The sequence below is a fragment of the Carassius gibelio genome, chromosome B10, assembly GCF_023724105.1.
Source record: "Carassius gibelio isolate Cgi1373 ecotype wild population from Czech Republic chromosome B10, carGib1.2-hapl.c, whole genome shotgun sequence".
Classification (NCBI taxonomy): domain Eukaryota; kingdom Metazoa; phylum Chordata; class Actinopteri; order Cypriniformes; family Cyprinidae; genus Carassius; species Carassius gibelio.
In genome coordinates, this window is record NC_068405.1 from 9,760,047 (window position 1) to 9,778,591 (window position 18,545).

Consider the following 18,545-nt stretch of genomic DNA (forward strand, 5'->3'; position numbering starts at 1 on the left):
AGAAATAGACTGTTATATAACACGCAATGGCATCTCTGTCTTATTGATGAATGCTTGTGTTATGTAAGGCTGCCTGCCAGTTGTAACTCTCTGGGATACACTCCTGGCCCAACTCATATATGTCTGACAAATATCACATACATTGCACATAGCGGGAAACCTGTGTTGAATTACGTGAAAACATACTAAGGTTTTTGTATCATGACACACAGATCTGAAACAGCCTCTAGGGATCTTTGTGTTCTTGCTCAGTTCATCTTTATCTTCCTGTTGGTAATGTTAACCAACAGTCAAATAGCATTTATGCATTGTTTTTTGCAGAGTAAACAACATTTTTTCTTACTGAACATCCTGTTTTACTGATAATATACAGCGACTTTACATTAAAACATACATCGAATAAATCATGTTTAATAATCAATTTCACATTAAGATCTTCCCCTATATAAAGTAGAATGACCCAGGGAGTTCATTTCTGCCATCTGTGTTGAGGATGGCTTGACGTCAGTCCCTGTCTCCCCTCCACCCACCCTCCCCACTCGATCCCTTCGGTATTCTGGCACACTACTGAGGGAGGGTTGCTGTCTATATGTCACCCTGTTGTATTACCCCACAATGACCCAGTTACAGACACTAATTGATTACAGTGCAGAACCATTATACGGAAACCATACAGTATCTCAGCTCATAAATCACATCTCATCTCTCTGTATTATTAATAAGGCATCACTGAAAAGGAAGCCACAGTAATGTAAACTGAATTCACAAACTGGACAGGCATTCCTGAGGGCAAACAACAGCTGAGATTTGTTGTGTCAAATGTACAAGTACTAAATGATATCAACTATTACTCCACTGAGCTAGTTCTCAAATAGTGCATCGGGACGGGTGTGTGTTTGTCTATTGAGCAACGACGGGATGAGTCCTGGGTTACTGTGTCAGTGGGCAGCTGAGACCACATAGTGACCAGAACAGATGCAACCTTTGATCACACTGACAATAGTGAACAATCATACTGTTGACAGAGCGATGTAGAATCAGATACCATTTCCCTTAATTTGTCTTCTTGGTTTCAACCATCCGTCATAGAGCAATCATTGTTCCAGGAGATGTGTTTCAGAGGGGGATTTTCAGTGCCTCACAACCGCTGTTGCAATCGGTTTCAAGTGCCGTTGGGGCGAATTTCCTGTTGTACTGTTCAGTTTTGTGCTTCTTTCATTTCTCATCTTTGGATTGAAGACACAGGGTTTCAATTTGGCCAGCGGAGAGCTGCGGCGCTCAGAGTTGCGTCGTGTGACGTCAGAGATTTGATGGAACATGCATGACTCAAATCAGCCATTTAATTGTTCTCGTGAATTCCACCGCAGAGCGCCTGGAGTCCACTTGACGGAGCACAAGTGAGCGCTGATAAAAGAAGAGATGCTTTTATGGAGAAATCATATATACTGGACAATCTCCTTCATTTCAATTATTTCTCTTATAGACTGATGAGATGAAATGGAGTGCAAATTGGCTAAAAACATACAGAAACACCTTGATTTCTGCTTCTTTAGATCAATTGATCTGTGATAAACTGTACTAAATCCAAATATGAATCTCGACTCTACAGTTTGCGACTGTGGTTTCTGCAGTGTCCTTCTGTTGTTTCAATAGAACATAATTCAAAGTTACTGAAATAAGTAATTCAAGTAAATCGGAGTAATAAATTGCACAACAATTTAACCCTAAGTTTGTCCATCAGCAAAAATGACTCATGTTGATGTTCATTCTTTCATCAACAAACCTCCGTAACAGGGTTGCCAGGTTTGCCTCCTTCCAGGCCTCCTTCCACCATTAAAACAGATTTAATTAGGAAGTTAGCTAAAACATTGTGTGCGATTGTATTTACCAAATGCTACTGTATTCCCTGTCAAGAAAAGTGACAATTCACAATAGAAGAAGACCTTTTGCAATTCCCTTTGAAGCAAATGCTAAAGAGCTAAAGAAAGATCAAACTCTGAGCAATGAAACATCCCTCCAGGTAATTTTGCATCATACACAGTTTTTAGTTTAATCAATATGTAGCGTATGAGAGTTAGTGAGAATTATCTCATGCAAGCAAAACTGACTGAACAAACAATAACATCAATGTGGTTGGCGGTTCATTATGAACAAATGGATGTCACGAAATGAACGTTCAGCACAAGAGAGTACACTAAACCCCAGAAGAGCGCTAACGCCCCAGAAGCAGCACACACACCCAGCATGACTTCTCAGCTTTTAAAGATTGCCACAGTTGTGGCATCTATTACATCTAATGATTCTGATGCAACACATTCAACATTGCACTAGTGCCAGTGCCATGAACTAAAAAAACAACTGCTTTTAATACACAAAAAAGAAATCAATAAAAGAAAGATCACTGCAGATCAAACTGTTTCCAGGCCATTAATGCAGCTCTTAAACTCTGTCACTTTAGCATGTGGTTAGCATTGACCGATTAAAGACAAGGAAGGTGATTTGGTCTAAAAAAATGTTTTGTTATGCTGGTTAAAAGTCTCTTCACTTCCCAATAACAATCACTAAGTTAAGTGGTCTAAATGTACTTATATGTATTAATATCATCTGTGGAAGGCGTAGGACCATAACATTGTCATCCAATCATATCTCTTGGTTCATGGGCTACTATAGGCTGTCAAACCTGCCTGTCATGTATGTATTTGCATAACTCTGCACACCCTGTTGGCGCAGACATGATCATCAGTGCATTCGTTACTCTATTTCAGACGGAGCAAGAACAAAAGGCATTATTATTGTAATATTATGAGCTTTGTACTGTAATGTTTTCTCATCGGTGGAAGAGACATGAGGTAATCTGACAGCTCCACCGTGTCGCTGGTTAGCCTCTGCTCTGCTTGTGCGTGGTCATGTGTTTTGAGGAGTCATGGCTTTGGAGAGTGATTTGCACGGAGAGTGGGATCTTATGCTTTCAAAGCTAGCTTGCTATTGCTAGCCTCTACAAAATTGCCTACCCTACCTTTAGCACTGCTATTGTTATTAAATCATTATGTATTGTTACAACCACTCTGATACAATTGACTTTGGCCTACTTTCTATTACCACAGTCAGATATTTTGACCAAGGAGGCAAGGGAGGCAGTCCCTCCAAAAAAAAAAGAAAGTTGCTGTGATCGGCTAATTACCCTTTATTATGCTGGAAACTGGCCCGCTAATCAGCCTGAATGGGTGGAACTGATGGAAATAGATGGACTAATCACAAAGTACACGAAACTCACCCACACAGGAAGCACCACTTCAGTCACATCCGAATTGAAATGAATTTGAAATGACTTGATATGATGACCCAAGAGTAAGCTGTTTAAGAAACCAATAAAAAAGAATGCTGCACATTGATACCTCTAACACTTTTTATTTTTATTTTTACTATAAAACATAAGAGTGAACATTTTGTGTTCTTTGTTTGACAATTTATGCAATCATTTTGTTTAGTTTGTTTGTTTAAAATCTTTGGCTATTTTTTATGGGCTATTTTTTCATGAATATGTCTTAACCTGATGGAGGGACCTCAGTCATTCAGGCAGTTTCTCTCTCTCTCTCTTTCTCACAGTACGTTTTGTGCATTTGATCGTAATCATCTTCATGAATAAATAAAATATTTCTTCATGCTAGGGTGTCGGTGGTGAATCCAGTTGAGAGAAATCCCCTCACAACTAACTGTAAACTGGCATTCAGATCTGCCTTCATTTTGTTGGCAACGCCCCAACGTCCAACCAATTCCCTAAGAATGAAATCAAGTCCCGCCCCCTCATTTCAGAAACCATTTCACTCGGATATACATCACAGTAGAGAAAAAGACAGTTGCTACTTCCGTTTCATGCCGACTTTAAAAACTCAACCTGGATGAGACTTTGACATGACTTGGTTTAAAAAAATGCAGTATAGTCTTTGTTGCAAGAAAACATTGTTTCATTAACCTAGAAACTGTCTAAACTCAAATGTTACAGGAATTTATTCTGGACTAAAAGCAGATATGGAAATTTGTCTGCTCATTTCGCCACACTTGACTGTTTAATAAATCTACAAATGATTCAAGAACTCACGAATTTTCCTGGAAAGTTATCGTGTCAGTCTTGTTTACTCAGGAAGTTCTTCTGCTGACTTTAACGTCAACTTCTCTTATGCTAATAATCACCGGTTTGAAAACACGTTAGCCACAGAGCTATCAATTACCAAAAAAGGATAAAGCAAGCCGGAAGAAAGATTCTGCAAAATCAAAATGACAAAAACTGAAACAACATCAGATGGAAGCGAGATGCAATCTTTGGGTTTTTCTGAGAATGTTCTCTGAGATTTGAGACCTAGATTGCGAACAGGAAGATTTTCATTTCATCTCAAAACCTCAAACGGCAAACCGCGCTCATCCTCGATGTCAAACGTGGCTCAGAATACCACGGTGACAGGATTGCACCTCTGGGACTGACGGCTGTCACTAGAGGGTATGATTACGGATGGGATGAAACGGTGGCTAATGTACAGTGTTCCAGCTCAGACAGGAATCAACACCGTCTTTCTGTGGTTCTGACTCATTGGTGGTGTAAAGGAACTTGCCTACGTCAGAAACAAGATGTAGGTCACAGACTAGATATCCAGCACACTGCACTTAAAGTCTTGCATTATGCAAGACTTCAAACGTGGCCTAAGGAGCATCGTTTACATTTTTTTAACTAATACATTGTCCAAAAAAGAACAATGTATCATCATTTACTCACTGTGACGTTCTGCTTCTCTTTGGTAGACCACAAAAGAAAATGTTAGGCTGAATGCATCTTTTTTCCAAGCAGTGAAATGTGAATGGTGAGCAGGAATTGTCAAAATCCAAAAATGACAAATGCAAACTTTAAATGCAGACCATGTGTAGAGAAAATATAAAAATTCAAGTCAGTAGTCACTCATAATAGTTTTCTTTCACATCCCTCTCAAATCTACGGAGCCTTGCAATATGAAAAATAAATAATAAATATACTTAGTTCAAATAAAAATCAAATCAAATCAAATCAAAATAAAACAAGCTGAGGGAACAAATTCCCAACCCACATGTCACGTACAGACTTAATTCTGTGCGTTTTGAATATTACCCATTAGTGATGTAAATTTTGCCATCTTGATGCGATTATATACGTGAACATTAATGAGATCAGTCTTTGATGAGTCTTATGTCGTTTAATGAGTGTGACAGTTCTTGCACCCATTCACTTTTATTGTATGTAAAAGAGCAGCATGAACACTCTACTAAATTTCTTAATTGAAGAAATTCACTAATAAAAAAAAATAATAATAATAATAATAAAGTTTGGAATGACACGAGATGAGTAAATGATAACACAGAGAATGAACTATTCTTTAAGACCAGACCTGCTGGATTACCAGTACAACCTATTATCACATTTCTTCATGCACTTTCAATCACATACTTCCACTTAATTTCCTTTCTTTTTTGCTACGACATGATACAAGGCGTACCAAGGGACAAGTGATCCAGTCCGAGTGCTGGATCAGGGAGACAAAAAGATAAGAGGCCTTTTACTTTAAGTAATAGCGCTTAGAAGGATTTTAATTATGACAGGTTGTGAAGATTGGCAATGAGCTTGAGGTGAAAAAGTGGGACAAAGCTTTATGAGGATGAATGTGCAGACACAGCATCAGGTTATCTGGGTGAAGTCGTTGTGCATTATGACTAATTACTAAATCACTCAAGGTCGGAGTTTTTCCTCTTATCTCTGACAGAAGTCACATTATCTCAATAAACCACTGAGCTTCATTGAAGTCTCAATTAGTTATGTGTCTATAGGCCTATATAAACAAAACTACTCATCTTTCTAGTCCAGAGGCTACAAAGCAAGAACCTTTTAGCCTCAAACTAAATTTTTTTATTTTATTTTTTTATTATCCACATGGTAACTATCTTGTATCTAAAAGGCATAGATCACCCAAAAATGAAAGTTCTGTCATTAATTACTCACCCTCATGTCATTCCAAAGCCCCTAAGACCTTCATTTATCTTCAGAACACAAATTAAGATATTTTGATGAAATCCGAGAGCTCTCTGACGCTGCATAGACAGCAACACAACTGACACATTCAAAGCCCAAGGTAGTAAGGACATCATTAAAATAGTCCATGTGACATGTGAGTCAATGGTTCAACCTTAATATTATGAAGCTACGAGAATACTTCTTGTGTGCAAAGAAACAAAAATAATGACTTTATTCAACAATTTCTTCTCTTCCGTGTCAGTCTTCAATGTGCATATATTCTCACATATATTCTTAAAGATTGGAAACGTAAGATTTTTAGAAAAAAAATAAAAAATAAAATAAGCATGTACTTCTACCCCCTAAACCAAATCCTCAGTGAGGTGTAAGCACTTTTGCAGCATAATATACAAGCTATTTACAATGCAGTTAACTTGCAAGCATTTTTGCTCTCTTTTGGCACTCTGTGAATGTTAATTTTGGCCCCTGGCCAAAGTCTTTATTTATGCACACTACACAAGATACAAAAAGGAGTGAAGCATTGTGTAAAGTCAAATTTTTATCATGTTTATGAAGTTCAGAGTGTTCCAGGCATATGGGTTTCATCATTTCTGGATGAAGGGATTGCATGTATTGGAAATGAGCGTGAAGGTGTCACATGATGAGATTCAAACAATCACATTTGTCCAAGGCTTTGTACGCTCATGGCCCAAAACTGACCCTAGATGGCTTGCTTTGTTGTGCCACAGTGCAAACATCAGGAGAAACAATGAGTGGCAGTGTTTCAGTCAATAGCAGCCCCAAAACAGAGGACTTTTGATTTGGGCCAGCGTGGATGGTGGGCGACTGTATCGCAGATCTGTTTTTGTCATAAAAGGTCCCATGAGAGGTAGGGGCATGGCCTGGCCCCTATTAAAACTGTTGTTTGCAGTCACATGGCTCACTTGCCCTGACAATGCATGTCTGTGTACTGTGAACATTTCTGTATACATGTGAGAGCAGAGCTGCTAATGAGAAACCGTCTATTAAGGAAAAACAGATTGAAGAATGGGAAACAGTGTACAAACTCAAGTTCTGAGCCTAACAGTCTGCGTTTGCCTACAACCCTTTAACCGCAGCTGCTGTCAAATAAAAAATACAAACGAGGTCTCATGGACCTCAAGAGCGACGTGTTGCTAATCTGTCTAGCTGTCTGCTTTGGTTGTGTGCAATGTTCAAATTCAGGCTTTGATAAGATATGAGCCGTTTTGAGGCACAGCAGATTTCTGAAGGGAGGGGTTGGTTTATCTCTGCGTTAGCGCTAGCTGCTGCACTTAGCTGGGGTGTGATTTCACTATTCACTGTAAACACAGACTGTGAGGGGGAGTATCGGCACAAAACTGGCCGGAATGATGCTTATGAAGGGTTGTCAGACAGGAACATACCTGACTTTGAAGCATTGTGCAATACTAGCTCTATCCATACCAGTTAGCACTTATTTCGCCAGTAAATAATTTTCTGTAACAATCAATATTACGCAGTGCTGCTGATCAATCAATATTTTGACTGGCTGATAGTGTTACCAGTCTAAAAGTGCGGTCACGTTAGCAAAATTCCGAACTCAACAAAGATCCATTGTCAATAATGTAGCAATGAATAAAACAATGAAATCACTGTCGAACCGAGCAGCTTTCTGTTGTCAACACAGGCGAATTTGCGTGACCAATCTAAACCCATTGGCGAAAAACTCAAATCTGCGTGGATACATTTTTTGTCCTCAAACTAAATTCCTTGAATTTCTATCCATTTAAGCCTGATGTCGTGCATCACTGTTTCTGGATACAAACACAAAGTTTGCAAAGAACAAGCTGGGCTAATAGGCAATTACAGTTTGCATTATATTTCTGAAAACGCTTGATCCTAACCTTTATTTCAATACTAAAACGTCATGGTGGATATCATCAAATGGATATAATGCCAGTTTATACATAAAATGGAAATTCACACAAGATTACTGAAGTGTAGATTAAGATTTAATGAGATTAAAAACTTTTAAAAGATTAATAGAATGTTTTCTTCCGTATTGTGAATTACATCTAACTGAAAAATTGAAAATTGTAGGGGGGTAACTTAATGCAATCCATCAATTTTTGATTAGATGGAGGCAGATCTGAATTCGAGTCTGCAGTTGATTGTTAAAATGGGGCTGGATTAAACTGGATAAAATTGATTGGAGAAATCTGGTAAACATCACCAGAAAATCAACTTGATTAAGAAGACATTTTGATTAAAAATTACAAAAATTATGAGGTCCAAACATTAAAACACACACACACACACACACACGCACACACACACACACACACATCAGATCAATGAGATCAATAAGATGCATTTAGAAAACCAAAAGGGCAAATTTCCAATTCATGCTGACTGAAAAATATTGATACTCTTGCACGTCAAAGATTTGTATCTAATAAACTGCTCTCTAGAATGTAAATGTCCCTCCCCTAATACCATATGCAACAACTCGCAAGCAGCAAGTCCTTTTTCACTGCTGAGACTTTATTAAAACCTAATGAAATGAGCTGTTTGACACGTCCCACCACAACTTCCTGTTTTAATAGGAAAAAAATATATGACAACTTTTTTGGAACCTGGAACACTCCCCTATGCATGAAACATATAGCAATATGCTTGCATAGCGCATCTAACTTTAATAGTTCAGCCTGATTCTTTGACAACATAAGTCAGGTTGGATGGGCTCAGGCCCTGTGCATCGTGTGGAGCATCGTTGTGTTCGTTCGTTGTTCATAACAGCGGTCATATGACTGAAGGAGAGCTCATGGGGTGGTGGCACCCCTCCACCTCCCCCTCAGTCATATGACCGCTGTTATGGCCATGCAAACGAATACAATGATGCACTGTGCGTAATGAGAACAGAAAAGAGGACCCTCTTAGCTCATCTACGCTTGGTCACACACACACATACACAAATACTTTAAGATGTTTCTCAGAAAAACCAGAAGAAAAATCGCATCGCTCAGAGGTGCTCTTTCATATTTAATTTTTTTTTAAGCATAATATACTTTTTTTCTTTAATCTGTAATATCAACCAATAAATACAGTACAAAAATTATTAGGAAGCAGCTAATATTCAATGTTTTCATGTGGTTTGTGATTTGTTTCCTATTAGGTGTGATGCCGATACTTTACATCAGAGTTTCTCAATTCATTCCTACAAATGGCATAATCCCTAACAGTATAATCTGTATGAAAATACCTCTCAGTTGATCAAACTCTGACTGATACATTAAAATCTGCTTCATGCCATTATTGGTTGAGGTTCACCAAAGCAGAAAATGTGATTAATTGACCGCATGTGTAGAACTTCATGTAATTAAATAGCGAATTAGCCAGTCGATATGCTAGATTTCAGAATATGTCATGATGATGCATTACGGTATTATGGGATTTTTATTTTATTTTATTCCAGGTATTGTTAAAGCTCCTAAAACCACTTCCCCTGGTGACATGTGTGCACAAAAAGATGCAAACGCCTCTGAGTCCCTCTCCTGTACCTGCTGACCTAGATAAGAGTATGTGTCTCCTCTTCCTGCCAAGCTCTATTTCCGAGTGATAGAGCCAGACGTCGCATGCAGCCATGCTTGACCAATGAATGACATAAATGGCTCATCCAACTCATTCACCTTTACACCTGTTTCAAAACATGATGTGCCTATCATTTGCAAATGAGTGTCCATTTTTCTGGTAAATTCTGTTGATGTTTAAACACTTTCAACTATCCCGATTTAATATGTAGAGGAGACTAAAAGTAAGCCATTTCTTTATTAACAGATACAACATTGGATTTTAATTATGTATTTTTGAGTAAATGTTATTTTTAACGTTAATATTCTTATCTACGAAGTCCAATAGACTATTGTTTCCATAGCCGAAATAGTTATTTCATTTCAGTTCTCGAATTTACTTCCTTCTGTACACCTCAACACAGTATTGTGAAACCATTCTGTTAAATACAAAACTGCTGTGAAACAAATTGCTGATAACAACGACTGTACACAAAAGCCAGTGCTGAGTCGACCCATCAGAGGAAATGTGATCTTGACTACAGAATTTACAGTCGGATCTGTTTCATTCTGCTGATGTCATGACAACAGTGCTTTTATGCCAAATCACTTAGCTTTGTAAATGAACACGCATAAGGTGCAATAAGCAGACATGTAAAGGTGATACAGACACAAACTTGCATTTATGGGAAGGTGGTGTCAGTGAAAATGGCAGTTTTCTTAATTATTTTGACTTGTGGCATTTAAGTAACCCTGCTGGAAAGAACCTATATAAACATATGTTTTAATATAGGTTTTGATATAGGTTTTAAATATATGTGACATATATAAAATGTACATATATTGCAGGTTATGATGCAATCGTTATCCTATTTTTACAAAAACTGCTTCTATGGGGCCACGACGTAAGATACAAGGTAATGGGGCCTTTTAGACATTTTCGTGTTTCTTTAGAAATAATGAATGGACAAATGGAGTCTTTAAACGCCTCAGATGTAAAGTTATTCGCTGTCAAAGTGACGCAAAAATGAATGGGAGTCAATGGAATGCTAACAGCAAGTGGGGGTCCGCTGATCAATGGCGGCGCCCAGGGATGCTTCAATAAAATATGAAACCCTGCCCCCCTGCTTTCAGGTTAACTGAAGCGCTGTCTTCTTCTTTTGAACTGAATCAGGAAAGCTGTAATACAGTCTTGCGCTACAGCGCCACACTGGTCAAACTGCATTATTGCAGGCTCTCACATTAGGTAGATACAAGATCAAACCACTACTCAAAAAGATTTGCCGACAATTTGTTTTATCGTCAATGTTGTAGATTATGTTGACTAATTGTTTCAGCCCTAGTATATATATATATATATATATATATATATACTAAAGTCAATATTTTACAGAGAGTCATCTGCTTTCACACCTCCCAACCACTCAAAATCATCTATGAACGGCACAATAAACCGATTACACAATACTAGAATGCAAAACAAAAGCACCCCAAATCAGAAACTCAAAGAGAAATTAAAGATTTTGACTTAACACAAGGAAAACTTTAGATTCTCTTACCTGACTGGTCCTTCTTGCTCTGACTGACGACATTGTGTGGAATATATACACATATATGCAGCAAATATATTATCATATATTTGCATATATGTTGTATATATGCAGTATATATGTGCATGTAAACTGCATATAGCTTGGATATATGCGCATATATCCTCACATAGGTTCTTTCCATATCATTTTGCACAAACACAACTGACATTTACATTGAAAAATGTAAAAATGTAGTATACATAAACTGCTTGTTTTTTTTTTTCACAGGTCAGTAAAGTCTAAATTTATACATTGTTTATTATCTATGATCAAGAATCTAAGGCTTGTTCAGAAAGGAAATGAGATTTCTCAATATTCGGATTTCTTAAAAATGGCCTGTTTGTTTAGTACATAGTAACCAGTCTGTTCCACTAATGGCAACACTACGGGCAACATTCAGTTGCAGCTTTTCTCCCAGACCATTTGAGTTTGTCTTACTTTAAATCGAACACATCTTTAAACCTTAACAGACTCGGATGAGACCTAAATCATATAGAATTCCACCGTGCTTCTTACAAATGATATAGCTCTTGGATATAGCTAATGACTTGTTATAATTCAACAAAGGGTCTCTCTCACATGTGTTTCCATAAAACAAGGGTATGGTCACCTCCTGACCCCAAACTTGTCGGAGGGTCAGATTTTCCATGCTCTCACTGAGAAAAGCCCTTTCAGTTGACTTCACCGAATATTCCAATTCCAGCCAATCTTTGTCAGAAGACAAGTCTTGCACAATATGCATGCTGCATTTTTTCAGTATGATATCACTTAAAGCTGAAACGAGAGATTACTATTTGTCAAATTTGAGATTACAATGATCAATCTGACCCTGTCTGAGTTAATTCCATGGAGCACAAAAGGAAACATTTGAAATAATGTACTAGTTCCTAAAATTACAGTAAATGGGGACTGGAACCTCAAAAAGGCAAAAGTGCCATGAAAGTTAAATGAAGGTGCTCAGTTTGATCTGTTTTCTGAACCCTTTACAGCTTTGAAGCAGCACTGATGTCTGAATCACGAATGACACTGTTGACTTGAGATTGTTTATGAATCAGTTAATTCTAAAAATGGGTTTAAATGATTCAGTCCCTTTCCATTGTAAGTGGATTTAAAATAGCTACCAGAACAATGGTTTGTTACAAATAAGTCATAATTCTGAAAGTAAAGTTTAAAGTTGTTCAGTCCTTTTTGAGCCGTTAGTATATGTTTAAGTAGCATCCTTGTAACACGCCACACATTTGAGCTGTAAAAATACCACCATTTCTTTTTAACACCATTAAAGATCTGACTAAACCACAAACCTTGAAAAATGTCGCACATCTGACTGCAAAACAGTCAGGAGCCACAAACAATACACCAGGGATGATAAATAAAATGAATTACTGTTTTAATAAGTAGTATCCTTTAGAAACTGTATCCTCAATGGCAGATGTGGGAATTGTCCTGAGCATTAATGAACAGCTGCCTATCAGTGCATGTAAGGTCACCACCGGCGAGGTGTTTTGCCAAACCCCAGTTATGATCATTCAAGCATTCACTCCGAAAGTAGCATGTGTATATTTTGGCATTTCCCTCTCAAGAATGTTCCTATCGTTGTTGAACTTTGACTAAAATATCTTTCTCCTCATTATTTTCCTGCATCCCGTTCTAACATGGACAGGATTTTTAGTCTCTATTACTTATGTAGGACAACCTCACAAACGAAACACTCTGAGTCTGAATTCAACGTATCTTCAATGACAGAAACATACTAAATAATAAATGTAATGACTTTCTTTTGTAAAATATAAATTAAGATAATTTCTGTATGCATGCATGCTTTGCTATCATAGCAGCAAGCTCCGGTACTTTTACAACATGACCCAAATGCATAACAATCTGACGTTCAGTGAGGTTTTGTTTGTGGCACGATTTCAGTTCACAGCTGATGATGAGCTACCTAGAAAACAAAGCCTAGCGCGTTAAGCTATGAAGTTTATTTTTAACCATCATCATTCGAGTCTAAGCTTCCATTGTGAACATTTTGTTGTTGACGTTTATAGTGTTTGAATTTCACTGACACTGATGCCTGTGTTTTGACGTCCATGATTATCCTTGCGTTGTTATAAGCAAATGAGCAGCAGTATCAAAATGAGAGTAAGCCTCCCATAACGGTCATCAGATCAGCTGACAACACAGGATGCACAAATATTAACTGATACTTAGCTGATGTTGCACAATCATCCTGCAGTTTGGTCAGTTTGTGGGCTGTAGGGGGGTGGAGCGCTAGCAGTATCTGCTCATCTTTGCATAGTCTGTGTTTTCCTGTCTTTGTGAGTACCAAAGCATCTTTACTGTATTAGCACTCTATTGAGCGACACCGGTGCCACTGTGCTGTAATGAAGTGAACTTAGCTAGCATAACTGCTCGCCAGCCTTCCCAGAGGAAAATTACACCGCTCTGTAACAGCTCGGGAGTTCTCAGCTATGTTTTATTGAAGTATCAACTTTGACCATTGCACAAAGGTTCTTTAGAGTGGACAAATGTTCTTTGAATAAAACATTCTAATACTAAGAAAACATTATTTTAGGAACTGTTCACTTAAAGGTTCTTTGGGGAACCCAAAATGGTTCTTGAATGGACTGGGCGTAACATTTCCCTGTTTTAAAATGTCAAATGTGAGTCTTGTTAAGGTAAAGTGTAAAAGCAATAATATCAATGTGGACACTGTCTCAAATTAATTTGTATTAGAGGAATGTGATGAGAAATTACTGAGTTCTCATTGATACTTCTGAATTTAGCATTTATGCAAATCGGAGCACAGTCCGAAATGCTGCCGGGAAACTCGATATGGTATAAGCGCAAGCATTATTCAAGTCTTTTACTCTAGAGGAGCAAACTCTCTTTACTCAAGAGAGGCAATTTGTTTTCCCTGTAATCTCTTTGCCGTCTAGAAGAAACAACTGAGACTTTAATGAGATTTAATTTGTAATGGGTCAGTGGGCCTTCCTGTGCATCCATTCCTTTGCTTGTGGCGGGTTCATGCAGGATATATTTGATCTTTGTCTCTTCTTTCGTTCTGTGTACTGCATCAACCTCCGCCCCTCTTCCCCTACTATCTCTCCACCATTATACCCCCCACTCCAGCCACCTAAACCCCTCCCTGTGCAGGTTCCTTTCGCACACATGCACACACAACCCTGTCACCAGGCTATGCCGCCCTAAGTTGCCCTAATAACAATCCTTGGAATTTTAGTTAAGGCAAAAATGCTTCAAATGACACTAACTGGGAAAGAAAAAGAAAGGGGGGCTGCCTTCAGGAGGACCTCAAACTCTGCTGCTGCACACACATTGACGCGATCGATGGGGAACGAATGAGTCGTTGGTTAACGTGGAGCAGTGGGAGTCAAAGATCAGCAGGAGTGTGGCCGAAAGGAGAATATTGACAAGCGGCTTGCCAGCAGAAACAGCAGCCCTGTCCCTGTCTCTCCATGGGGTGTGTGCCTTATTCAGCTCCTTCTATATTCACCAGCCAGCAGAGCGTGGCATGAACACACTACACCTAGTGTACTTCCCTATTTGAGACTGAATAATATGTGACTGCTTAACATTGCACAAGCCGCATCACTAGATATGATAAATGGGCAAGGCATAAAAGATGTTTAGTCCTCAATCATGTACTCGTTAGCCAAATCAGGGCTCAGGAGAGCTGCTTTAGCATCCTCCTTGAGCATCCCCTCACCGAGGTGGAGGAAAATACCATTCTGCTACCCGAGGTGCTAAACACGCTCATGTTCACCTTCCCAAGCCAAAAACAAACCCAAGGACGCTACCGGAGAAGCTACCCTTGGTGTAACAACAGGAATAAGGGTGTGTGGAAAGAAGACAAAAAAAAAAAAGGAAAAGGCTTCCTCACCGTTTCACTGCTTGCCGTCCATTCACCAGCAACACTGCAGACAAACATTCGCTTGGGAGGCAGAGGGAGCACGCGATCCGTCCCTTTAGTCCTGAATCACCAACATCCTCAGATCAGCCAGAATCTCATCTCACACTTACTCTCATTCGCTGGCACTCTTTCGTTGTATTGTGCTCTCTCCTCCTCTTATAATTGTCAGTGTGCTATTTCCTCTCTTGTTAGCTCCAAGGCAGTTAAGAGACACTGCAGCGATGGGGGAGGAGGGTGTGTGTGTGTGTGTGTGTGTGCGTGCATGTATGTGTGCTTGTGTTCGTGAGTGAGTGAGGGAGTATGAGAGCAACGGAGGGAGGAGTCAGCGGGGATAGAGGAGAAGAGAGGGGAAAACAGCTAGTAAGCAAGCTTAAATCCTGAGGAAAAGGAGAATGCAGAATGGGGTGCTGAGAGAAAATACAAGGCGTATATTGCATAAGATGATGGGTATGAAAAGAGAATAAGGAGGGTTAGCTTTGTGATTCCAAGATATGGCAGATGTTCTGCAGCCCTGCTGATTCGCTCAGCCAGCTGCAAGAGTCAGTCCACAACAGGGTTGATTGCGATTTCATTGATGGCTGAAAGAGCTTGCAGGAAGACAATACAGAACGAGAGATAGAGGAAGTTGAAGGGGAGGGAGGAGATGACGGCAAGGGACCAGGAGGGGGTTGGATATGTTGCTTCTGTGCCAACCGTTTCTGTGACAGAAGGACCACTTCCTCTGCAGCCATTGGTCCCCTGCTTGTACAGATAGATGTGCTGACAAATAAAATGTCCAGCAGGGGCTAGTGGGTGATTGGAGCATGTTCCCCTCCCACCCCCCGGTTGAGGCAACAAGATTCTGCCTCACCCCAGGCAACTGAGGACCACATCCAGTGCGTCTGTGCCTTGCATCGCAAACAACACTTCACAAATACTAACATCTACATGTTTTGTTGCACTAGACATTCAGGAAGGGGGAGGGAACACAAAGGTGCAACCCATTCTTGTCTTTTCAAGTACATTTACGCATTGTAAGTTTTAGGGATATTTCAGTAGTCTAAAGATTTCACTTGCCATAAGGAGAAATCAGTAGGCTTAGTGTGACCCAATAAGTGGCAATTAATTATCTGCCTTCAACATAAATCTTAGGCTTATGATACACAAGGCAACTTTTTGAGCAGTGTTGCTTTGACACATTGATGGCAATACTGCCCAAAATGTTGCCCAGGGTATCATCAGCCTTAGACTCTGACAAAGACCTGTTTGGTCTTTCACAGAACATCTTACCAAGCTCACACACTCTCGGAAAAAAGTGCCAAAATTGTACCTCTAGGAGTACAACAGCTTGTCACTGGGGAAGTACTCTTAATGGGTCATCTTTGTACTTCTAAAAGGTTCACTGAAGTACTGTGTTTCTTCTTGTTTTTAGGTGCTACCATGCAACTTTTGAGGGTAGAAAATGTATAAGTTTGTCCCTTTAAGTGTACTGTCCCAGTGACAGGCTGTTGTACCCTTAAAAGTCATTTTTCTGACATTATACAGAACAATCTGACAAGTGACAGATGATCGGTAAGCCCCGCCCACCTTAGTTACTGTTGCCAGCTCTGACAAACAAACGGAGTTGCTAACTGTCTTACAATGACAGCTCTCAGTGTGAAAAGCTTGTCCCTATATCTTTTTGATAAATTTTGGACACAGGAGGACCACCATTCAAGTGGAGGGTTATATAAAAGATACAAAAAATAAAGAGTGTGGGTATTAATTTGGAAGCGAAGGTTTACAGATCACAATGCAAGTATGTTACGTTCGTCACAATCACAGATCCACATCCTGGATCAACACTGATCATGTATCGTAGGGTATGATTAAATAAATTTACATTTAACCAGTTTAATATGAGGAGACAGTGAAATTTAGACCTTCGTTTATTCACTAACTTTAACGTTAGCTACTTTTAGCCAGAGATACCTTGATGATAAGATGACATTAATGTTTTTGTCTTCATTGGGATTGGGGGTGAATGCTTCAGGCCTTTTTTTCTGTTTTGTTTGTGTTTAATAAATAGAATAACATAAACTTAAGTGCCTATCCCATCAGGACACCTGGAATCACTGTTACAAGTACCACAGGCACATCGATTTATTAAGCATAAACCCTATAAAAACGATGCGAGCTTCGGATCTTCCAATGTTTCTCTATGGCACTGAAACCTACAGATGTCAGAGTTCTGCTCCCCATGCAACTGATACTCGACTGTCATTGGCTCATCTGCGTTCGAGGGGAGGGGCTTACTAATAGGTCAATTGTGTGTACATGTAACTATACTCAAATGTTCTCTACCTACATGGTGGTCTCTTTGTTAAGTCTCTTTTGTAGGTCTCTGTGGCAGTGACTGACCTGTGGTCTGTGTCATGTGGGCATCAGTGGATGATTGATGAACAACTCTCACACCTTATCTTATCAGATTGTGCCGCTGCCCTGTTATGTTACACAACATGAAAAAAAATACCATTAAGCTGTCAAACATATCATTCTATCGCCAGAGAACAGCAATGAGATTTCAATGGATAATTCACAACAAGGAAACAGGAAATGAAATATGAAATATCATTGAGACCAATTTGCATAAAAATTTGTAAAAATAAACATACGGTACATAAACCTTTTTCTTTTTCTTTTTCTTTTTTTTTTGCAGTTCTCCTGCCTCCTACCTTTCTTCCTCCCCCGATTACCTAATTTAGGCCTAATTCTAAGGCTTTGCATGTATTCTTCATGCAAAGTGCAATCCCATTGCCAAAAAAAAAAAATGTTAAAAGAAGTATTGATTAAAAATACAGTTAATTTTATGCTTGAAACATATAGGTGCAGATAATGGATATCGAAAGTCTATCAGGTGTGACAAGAAAAGAAGTTACTGAAACATTTAGTATATGTGGTCAACAAGATTTGGGTGGGAAATGGTGGGGAATTTTGAATGCACATGAACATCTCATGATAAACTTATGTGGGATTAAAATTGCATCTGTGCAACCATAATGATCCCACCTCCCTAATCAGTATATATAACTGGATAGGGAGGGAGGGCTTCACTTCTGCGGCTCTCTGCCTGTCTGTGATGGGAAAGTGCCCAAGTATCAGTGTGTGCTTTTCTCCACCAAAAAGCAGCATGATTACAAATGTGATATTGATTTTATAAAGCAGTAAAATAAAAAGTTTTTTTCATTTATTTAGACAATTATGTTTTAGACACAATATTGACTAATTCCAATTTGCGTCTCTGAGCAACATGATGCTATTTTGTTGCTGAATGACTTAAGCATTTAAATGATTCGGTTCAATTGCAATGACTCACTTATTAACAGTGGCTTGCTGCCACCTACTGGCAGTTATAATTTTACATTTAAATCATCTTAAAAATATATATATTTATAATATAATTACAAATA

At 38.9% G+C, this 18,545-nt stretch overlaps 1 protein-coding gene across 1 annotated transcript in view; it reads right to left on the minus strand.

Moving 5' to 3' along the window:
- Window positions 1-15,423, minus strand: part of gnaz (guanine nucleotide binding protein (G protein), alpha z polypeptide) — a 37,549-nt gene extending 22,126 nt beyond the window's left edge. The window contains exon 1 of the mRNA XM_052567076.1: window positions 15,088-15,423. The gene's annotated coding sequence lies outside the window, so the exon portion shown is untranslated. The remainder of the gene's footprint in view (window positions 1-15,087) is intronic.
- Window positions 15,424-18,545: the final 3,122 nt, after the last annotated feature.